Source organism: Bombina bombina, chromosome 5, assembly GCF_027579735.1.
Source record: "Bombina bombina isolate aBomBom1 chromosome 5, aBomBom1.pri, whole genome shotgun sequence".
In the NCBI taxonomy this organism is placed as follows: domain Eukaryota; kingdom Metazoa; phylum Chordata; class Amphibia; order Anura; family Bombinatoridae; genus Bombina; species Bombina bombina.
This window is the reverse complement of record NC_069503.1, coordinates 676,158,578-676,168,795: the sequence shown is the minus strand read 5'-3', so window position 1 is coordinate 676,168,795 and position 10,218 is coordinate 676,158,578. Positions and strand designations below refer to the sequence as shown.

Below are 10,218 nucleotides of genomic sequence, written 5' to 3'. Positions count from 1 at the left end.
CCTGTGTTCTATTATTATTTAATAGTTTGCCTGCAAAGCTTTAGTCATTATATACAATTCCTAGGAATTATATACATTTCCTATGCAAAGTATGAAATTCAAGAGAAAGAATAATTTTTCATACATTGCCTAACAGCATATTTACTCTCTAAATAGGCTGGCTCTTTTAATACATTGGTCCATGACTGGTTATGGTTATATTTATTATTGTGTATTTTTATTGTCTTTTATGTTGTGGCTGTGAGTATAGACATATTGCCACAATTTGTTATTGCTAATTCCTAATATTTTTTTTTCAATGGTTATATTTAGTTATATTGACAAAGTATTGTATTTCCTGGTTTGTTGGAGTACTTACCAATAGTGATGTCACGAATTGTTCGCCGGCGAATAGTTCCCGGCGAACATAGCATGTTCGCGTTCGCTGCGGCGGGCGAACATATGCGATGTTCGATCCGCCCCCTATTCGTCATCATTGAGTAATACTTTGACCCTGTACCTCACAGTCAGCAGGCACATTCCAGCCAATCAGCAGCAGACCCTCCCTCCCAGACCCTCCTACCTCCTGGACAGCATCCATTTTAGATTAATTCGGAAGATGCATTGTTAGTGAGAGGAGGGACAGTGTAGCTGCTGCTGATTTAGTAGGGAAATCTATAGCTAGGCTAGTGTATTCAGTGTCCACTACAGTCCTGAAGGACTCATCTGATCTCTGCTGTAAGGACAGCACCCCATAAAGCCCTTTTTAGGGCTGCTTTTTTTTTTTTTTCCTGTGTAATCTAATTGCAGTTGCCTGCCTGCCAGTGTGTGTGTCAGGCTCACAGCGTATACTGTGCCCACTTGCCCAGTGCCACCACTCATATCTGGTGTAACAGTAGTGTAGATTTAAAAAAAAAACAACAACACTTTTTTGACTGTGTTAAATAATAGCAGTCAGTTTCCTTCACACGTGTGCGTTTAAGTGCCTGCCTGCCAGGGCACAGTGTCACCCCAGTGCAACTCATATCTGGTGTAACAGTAGTGTAGATTTAAAAAAAAAACAACACTTTTTTGACTGTGTTAAATAATAGCAGTCAGTTTCCTTCACACGTGTGCGTTTCAGTGCCTTCCTGCCAGGGCACAGTGTCACCCCAGTCAGTTTCCTTCACACAAAAAGGGGCAGTTTGAAGAGGCTTAGATACAAGATAATCACAGAGGTTAAAAGTATATTATTATAAATGTGTTAGTTATGCAAAACTGGGAAATGGGTAATAAAGGGATTATCTATCTTTTAAAACAATACACATTCTGGTGTAGACTGTCCCTTTAAACGGGGAGTTTGGTCTGTCATGTGAAGCGGGCGTAACCCTTACACTACCTGATCGATACAACATCATACCTGATGTTATAAAGCACGTTGTTCCAAACAATTTAGCAATGTTAGGTGATTTATGCCCTTTATGGATTAAAACCAGACTCTGCATCAACTATGTAATTTTCCATGGGAGTTTTGCCATGGATCCCCCTCCGGCATGCCACAGTCCAGGTGTTAGTACCCTTGAAACAACTTTTCCATCACTATTGTGGCCAGAAAGAGTCCATGTGGGTTTTAAAATTCGCCTGCCTATTGAAGTTTATGGCGGTTCACCCGGTTCGCCCGTTCGCGAACAGTTGTAGAAGTTGGCGAACGCAAAATTTTAGGTTTGCGACATCACTACTTACCAACTGTTCTTCATGTCTACTTTTTTGATTGATTCTAATATTGCTACTGAGGGTGTGCATCAAATTAAGTTATATTATATATGTATCATTCATTCATTTATCTATCATCTATCAATCTATCTATATCATCTATCTATCTATCTATCTATCTATCTATCTATCTATCTATCAATCATCTATCTATCTATCTATCTATCTATCTAATCTATCAGATCATTCTATCATCCATCTATCTAATCCATCATCCATTCCCAGGAAACCTGTAGCCATAAAACATTCTTACAAGTCACCTGTCCATTTAAAAAAAAAAAAAAAGTAGAATAATGCTTATTGACAATAAACACCTATAAATAAGGTTTAATCAAATCATATTGTATAGATAAGGGGGGTGAAGAAAATTAAAAGAAAAATATTCCTTTAGAGAATGAAGATGAAATATATGCACGTCTGCAAGATTAGTTTACATGTACAAAATTGTACCAAGCAAGAAAGCGTTAATTCTACTTTTTGCATTGTGGATATTAAAGAATCCCACGTAATACTAATGCATAAACTGGAACTTATTTTCCTAGCCTGTTCGATATTACATACATGAGTGTAAAACAGAAACAAAATAGACACCAAAGCAGACTCAGAGTAAGACTACAACGTCCAGCATGCTCTATTATTTTGACATCATCAATAAGCGACCAGGAAGAAAGGGTAAGCATGTTTGAATAAAAAACCTTTGATGCAGACAAGTACTGATCGTCTTGCAGGGTGAGTGAGGCTCTGTGTATCTTGTTTACAGCTTGGAGCTTAAAACCCGATGCAAAGCATTTAAATATATGAGATAATTCTGACGATAATATTGGGAACTTAGTTAAGGTTATTGGCTTAGAACAGGAATAAGGAATTGCACAGGTTTGTGTATTAAAGAAGAACAGTATAATTAAATATGATCTATTCTGGCGCTGTCAGATGTCATTGACACTGTTGGGCGCTAGATGGTATATGTTTTTTTTTAAATTGTGTTCAAATGAAATTGTTTTTATACAATAGGTTTATGAATGCCCTGTTTTTTTTTTTTAAATGTGCTAATAAAAATAATTTTAAAATTTTAGGAGTTTTTTTAGATTAGTTAAACGTTTTACAAAGAAAATGCATTGTTAAGGGATTCAGTAAATGTTTTCCAGTTCAGTAAACATTAGCAGTAGTTAGGAGCTGGCTAGAAACATACGTTTCCATAAGTGCTACTTCCTTTATAAATGTTTTTTAATTTATTAATTAATTAATTCATTCATTATATTTGTTTTTGGTTGGAGCTAAACTCATTAACCAAAAATATACTTAATGTGTTAGCTGCAGAAAAATACATGGTGGGAGTTGAGAGGTATCCTGACCCTGTCATCTCTTTTCACTACCTTGAACTATATAATACATCAATTTATCCGATAGTCTCATAAAATGAAATGTTTGAATATGCCATTTTGAAAATTATATAAAAAAAATAACATATCTGGAACTATCAAGATGTAAAATGAAATATATTTAAAATATTATTATGTGTTTGGTTAATTAAAGTGGCATGGGGGCATGTATTATTTTCTATGTTTCAAAAGAATGGCATTTTGAGATGCTCCATTTTTTTATCTTTTGAAAAAGGATGCTTATAGGGACTGTAAACACCATGAGATTTTTGTATAAAAATGTTTAGTTATGTGTAATTGAGCATTTTCTAATTCTCTGAACTTGAAATGCACCTGACTTATCAAGGTTAACTCTGCTACATATATGTACCTAATTGGCTTTATCAGAGAACAGCTGCAAAATTAAAGGGACAGTCAAGTATAAATAAAACTTTCATTATTCAGATAGGACTTTTAATTTTAATCGACTTTCCAATTTACTTTTATCATCAAATTTGCTTTTTTCTCTTGGTATTCTTAGTTTAAACTAAACATAGGTAGGCTCATATGCTAATTTCTAACCCTTTGAGGGCTGCCTCTTATCACAGGCTTTTTAAATCTCTTTTCAACACACAGAGACAGAAAGTATACGTGGGCTATATAGATAACACTGTGTTCAGGCACAGAAAGTTATTTAAGATCTAGCACAATACAATGCTAACTGCAAGACAATAAATAATAAACAGTCACAGTCATGTGTTCAGGGGGCTGGAAGAAGGTTCCTAGATACAAGGTAATCACAGAGGTAAAAAGTATATTAATATAACTGTTGGTTATACAAAACTGGGCAATGGGTAATAAAGGGATTATCTATCTTTTAAAACAATAACAATTCTATGGTAGACTGTCCCTTTAAGTAATTTAATGCTTTATGACAGTGGCTAGCCTTGTTGTCCGTGGACTAAAGCCAAGATTGACTCCTACGAATAAAACAAATGGTGGTTGGAGTTTGTCTATTGAAAAGTAATTCCAGTAAAAAATATGCTAATTTGTTTAAAAACATTGAGACTTGGCTATGTCCCTTTCAACTAATGATCCTTAAAGGTATATGCAACCCAATTGCTTTTATTTCGTGATCCAGATAGAACATGCAATTTTAAGCAACTTTGTAGTTTACTCCGATTATCATTTTTGTTTGTTCCCTTGGTACTATTTTTATTTGAAAAGGAAGGAAATATAAGTTTAGGAGCTAGCCCATTTTTTTTTCAGCTACCCAGGTACTGAACCAAAATGGACTGGCTCCTAAGCTTACATTCCTGCTTTTCAAATAAAGATTCCAAGAGAACGAAGAAAAATGGATAAGAGGAGTAAATGAGATAGTTGCTTAAAATTGCATACTCTAAGTCACAAAAGAACAATAATTTGGGTTTCATATCCCTTTAAATTTATTGTTGTACGAGTTGGGTACAAGCACACATTTCTTGCTACTTTCTTTATAAATTTAAAGAGACATGGAAGTAAAAAACAAACTTAAAGGGACACTGAACCCAATTTTTTTCTTTCGTGATTCAGATAGAGCATGACATTTTAAGCAACTTTCTAATTTACTCCTATTATCAAATTTTCTTCATTCTCTTGGTATCTTTATTTGAAATGCAAGAATGTAAGTTTAGATGCCGGCCCATTTTTGGTTAACAACCTGGGTTGTTCTTGCTGATTGGTGGATAAATTCATCCACCAATAAAAAAGTGGTGTCCCCAGAGTTCTGAATTAATAAAAAAGCTTAGATGCCTTCTTTTTCAAATAAAGATAGCAAGAGAATGAAGAAAAATTGATAATAGGAGTAAATTAAAAAGCTGCTTAAAATTGCATGCTCTATCTGAATCGCGAAAGAAAAATTGAGTTTAGTGTCCATTTAACTTGACTCTTTTTTATTTAACATATTCTGTATCCCTCTGAAGACTATTAAAGGGATATGAAACCCAATTTTTTTTCCTATCATAATTTAGAAAGAGTATGCAATTTTAAACAACTTCCCAATTTACTTAAATGATCTAATTTGCTTCATTCTCTTATATCCTTTGTTGAAAGCATATCTAAATTGGCTCAGTAGCTGCTGATTGGCTCACTCATGTGCTTTGCTATTTCTTCAACAAATGATACCTAAAGAATGTATACAGAATGAAGCAAATTAGATATAGTCGTGAAAAAGAAAGTACACCCTCTTTGAATTCTATGATTTTACATATCAGGACATAATAAAAATCCTCTGGTTCTTATGAGGTCTTACAATTGGGTAAATACAACCTCAGATGAACAACAACACATAACATATTACACTGTGTCATGATTTATTTAACAAAAATAAAGCCAAAATGGAGAAGCCAGGTGTGAAAAGCTAAGTACACTCTTCCTGCTGCCATAGAAATTGAGACTAAGTAGCAGCCAGGTGCTGCTAATTAAATGCCCTTGATTAGATTCCTGAAGAAACGGCTTTTTAAAGCCGAGAAACACTCTGCAATAAAAATCATATTTGTTTTATTGTACCGATCCTATCTCCTTATTGTAGTGTTCACTAATATATACCCGCACAATATTAGAGAGATTTTCTATTAGGATTGTGGTATGTAGATAATCCTCTGTGCTACACCATCGATTAAACCATACAGCACCCAAGGAGAATCACACCACTGGGAGGAAGACGGTATCTGGACAGGGTCAGAATCCAGTGACGCCAACTCTTGAATTCCATTGTATATTTGAAACATAGCTAATTAGCTATGCTATGAGGCTCTTTCTATCTTTCCTTTCTTTTTCCTTTCTTTTTCCTTTTTCCTTTTTCCTCTTGGAAGGGTTATAATGCCATTTCCAAACATTCATTCTACGGTGAGAAAGATTATTCACAAGTGGAAATCATTTAAGACATTAAGACAGTTGCCAATCTTCCCAGGAGTGGACGTCCCAGCAAATTCAACCCAAGGTCAGACTGTGCAATGTTCAGAGAAATTGCAAAAAAACATGAGTTACATCTCAGACTCTACAGGCCTCAGTTAGCATGTTAACGTTCATTACAGTACATTACAATTAGAAAAAGACTGAACAAGTATGGTTTGTATGGAAGGATTGCCAGGAGGAACCCTCTTCTCTCTAAAAAGAACATGGCAGCACGGCTTAGGTTTGCAAAGCTGCAGCTGAGCAAACCACAAGAATTCTGGAACAATGTTCTTTGGAAAGACGAGACAAAGTGGAGATGTTTGGCCATAATGCACAGCACCACATTTGGTGAAAGCCAAACACAGCATATCAGCACAAACACCTCACACCAACTGTCAAGCACAGTGGTGGAGGGGTGATGATTTCGGCTTGTTTTGCAGCCACAGGACCTGGGCACTTTGCAGTCATTGAGTCGACCATGAACTCTTCTGTATACCAAAGTATTCTGGAGTCAAATGTGAGGCCATCTGTCCGACAGCTAAAGCTTGGCTGAGATTGGGTCATGTAACAGGACAATGATCCCAAGCACACCTGCAAATCTACAACAGAAAGAAAAGAATCAAGGTGCTGCAATGACCCAGTCAAAGTCAAAACCTCAACCTGATTGAAATGCTGTAGCCAGACCTTAAAGTGAATGTAAACTTTCATGAATCAGTGCCTGTTTTTAAAAAATACTATTCGTTTATGCACAGGTCTCTTAAAGTGAATGTAAACTTTCATGAATCAGTGGCCGGTTTTTAAAAATACTATTAAAAATGGGGGCACTTTCATTCATGAAACTTTGCTTTGCAGCGTTTTTAAAAAAACAAAACAACTTACCTTTTTCTTCAGCAAAGCCGTATCGGCAACCCCCCGCCGGCTTCTCCTACTGTAGCACAGCAATGATGAAACTGGCTTCCTCCAATCACACCGTGGCTTACGAGATGGACGCTCTAGGGTGCACACCATGATTGGAGGAAGCTGGTTTCATCATTGCTGACATAAATACAGAGGAGCTGCGGGCAGGGGATCGCCGATCCGGCTTTGTTGCAGAAAAGGTAAATATTTTTTTTTTTTAAACGCTGCATTGTAAAGTTTCATGAATGAAAGTGCCCCCATTTTTAATAGTATTTTTAAAAACCGGGCACTGATTCATGAAAGTTTACATTCACTTTAAGAGACCTGTGCATAAACAAATGCCCGCAAACCTCAATGAACTGAAGCAACGTTGTAAAAAAGAGTGGATCCAAAATTCCACTTTATACAGAAATAGATTACTTCAAGTTATTGCTGCGAAAGGTGGTTCTACAAGCTATTGAATCATAAGGTGTACTTGGTTTTTCACACATGGCTTCTCCATTTTGGTTTTGTTTTTATTTAATAAATCATGACACTGTATAATATGTCATGTGTTGTTGTTCATCTGAGGTTGTATTTACCTAATTTTAAGACCTGCTAAGGACCAGACAGATAATTTGTATTATGCCCTGATATGTAAAACTATAGAAAGCATAGAGGGTTTACCTTCTTTTTAACAGTACTGTAGTAGAAGTAAATTGAAATGTTTAAAATTGTATTCTCTATCTGAATCATGAAAGAAACATTTTGGGTTTCATGTCCCTTTAACAATAAGTATATTTTAACATTTGATAATTGTATGTCTTTTGGTGGCCAATTAAAGGGACACTTAACCCAATTTTTTTCATTTGGGATTCAGATAGAGAATGCTATATTAAACAACTTTCTAATTTACTCCTATTATCAAATTTTCTTCATTCTCTTGGTATGTGTATTTGAAAAGCAAGAATGTAAGTTTAGATGTCGGCCCATTTTTGGTGAACAACCTGGGTTGTCCTTGCTGATTGGACAGCACCAATAAACAAGTGCTGTCCATGGTTCTGAACCAAAAATTTGCTGGCTCCTTAGCTTAGATGCCTTCTTTAAAAAAAAAAAAAAAAAAAAAAAAAAAAAAAAAGATAGCAAGAGAACAAAGAAAAATTGATAATAGAAGTAAATTAGAAAGTTGCTTAAAATTGCATGCTCTATCTGAATCAAGATAGAAAAAAATTTGGGTTCAGTTTCCATTTAATTAGAAAGGGTTTAGATATACAGATATTCTGAGACTTAGGCCCATATTTATCAAGCTCCGTACTGAGCTTGAAGGGACATGTTTCTGGCGAATCTTCAGACTCGCCAGAAACACAAGTTATGAAGCAGCGGTCTAAAGACCGCTGCTCCATAACCCTGTCCGCCTGCTCTGAGCAGGCGGACAGGAATCGCCAGAAATCAACCCGATCAAATAAGATCGGGTTGATTGACACCTCCCTGCTGGCGCGAGTCTGCAGGGGGCGGCGTTGCACCAGCAGCTCTTGTGAGCTGCTGGTGCAATGTTAAATGCGGAGAGCGTATTGCTCTCCGCATTTAGTGAGGTCTTGCGGACCTGATCCGCACGACCTTTGATAAATAGAGACCTTACTATATTTGATTTCTGTGTTATCATGGTTGTCATGTTCGGTAGTAACCATAGCAATTGTTGCAAACCTCAAGGCTCTTTTCTGAATTTCTTATAACTCACAAGAATTCAGTTTTGCTCAAACATGGAAACCAAGCCCTATTATTTTGTAGTATTTAGATTTGTGGTAAATTAAATGTCAGCTGCAAGAAAAGTAATTTTGTTTGCCACCTGAGTTATTATTTTTCTAACGTTTATAAACGCTGTTATCTAAGTAGAAAATGAATTTAGCTCCTCTACCAAATCCAGATCCATGTAATTTGCAGACTTAACAAGAGACATTAAACTTAACAAATTGATATCATACTTATAAAATAGCACTATTAAACACATTAAAATATATATTTTTCATTTGAAAAAGGTTAACTCCTTAACGACAGTGATGCAGCCTGTGCGCAGCTTGTAACAAGGGGCTTCAAGCGCTGTAGCAGCACAGGTCTTGTCATTACCGACAAGACCGCTGTTGATGGGACCCATGTTATTACACCCCCTAGAAGCGTAAAAGACAGCCAATTTACAGGCTGTTATATACAAGCAACAGTGCAATAATAAAAGGCTCTGTGTGTTTAACCTCTGCAAAGGGGCTGGTTATAGTCATCTCCAAGGCACCAATGCACTACCTCGGGTAAGCTGAAAACATCTGGTGAGACAAAGACAAAAGGCACACGTGCATAGCCACCAATCGCCAGCTAGCTCACAATAGTCGCTGCTCCTGAGCCTTCCTAGGTACTGGTTTCAACAAAGAATATCAAAGAACAAACTAACTTTTAAGATTGCATGCACTGTCTGAACCATGACATTTTAATTTTGGATTTCATGTTACAGTGCTGTATAAAATAAAAATAAATACCACCTTGAATTCAGGATTTTTCCTCTGTGACTGGCATTAAAAAATAGCATGTCCACTTCTGTGGCATGAACTGAGGGAGTTCTTTTTTCTTTTTTTTGTAATAAATGTTTAAAAAAAACTGTATTTTTTTTTTTTACTACCTGCAACAGTAACCTGTAGAAGACTAAATCCTAAAGCAATGAGATCTAATCAAACAACTTTTTGGTTAAAATGGATAGCTAAACTTGTATAATTACAATAGGTTTCTACAGTCTTGTTATGAACTATGGCAATGTTTATAATACATCATGTTGTTTACTACAATTTTTTTTTCAATAGCTAAACTTTATTCAGCCTTTGCTTTATTTGGAGGAGCTAATTCAGACTTGTTACTGAAGTAGCCATGGTCACTATGTTGGCAAACTCTCCATCATTTTGTAGTTCTTATCTTATCATTTCTGCTTAAGCCGATTGGTGCCAGATATGTTGCAGGATCAGGCCTATAATACCTGCCATGTGCTCTATCAGTTCTAAACATGAGAGAATTCTTAATCGTCAGACTTAATTACAGGAACAAAGGTCAAATAAAATATTAAAATCATACTGAAAGTTTTTTTGTGTTTTTTTTTTTTTTTACTACATTTTATCAAACGTTGTATATTACAATCTAAAAAATTGTATTTACTGTCCCTTTAAGTGTTGGTAATGGCAATGATGAGTGAATGTTTGGTAATACATGGATTTGAGTACTGCTACTATTTCTTTGTGTACATTTCCACATTTATGCATCATGTTTGATATCACATGACAAGGGT

The 10,218-nt window shown here is 35.8% G+C and overlaps 1 protein-coding gene across 1 annotated transcript in view; it reads left to right on the top strand.

Annotated features, from left to right (window-relative positions):
- Positions 1 to 2,412: 2,412 nt before the first annotated feature.
- The window catches only part of PIGN (phosphatidylinositol glycan anchor biosynthesis class N), a 1,169,967-nt gene continuing 1,162,161 nt past the window's right edge, over positions 2,413 to 10,218 (top strand). The window contains exon 1 of the mRNA XM_053714623.1: positions 2,413 to 2,460. The gene's annotated coding sequence lies outside the window, so the exon portion shown is untranslated. The remainder of the gene's footprint in view (positions 2,461 to 10,218) is intronic.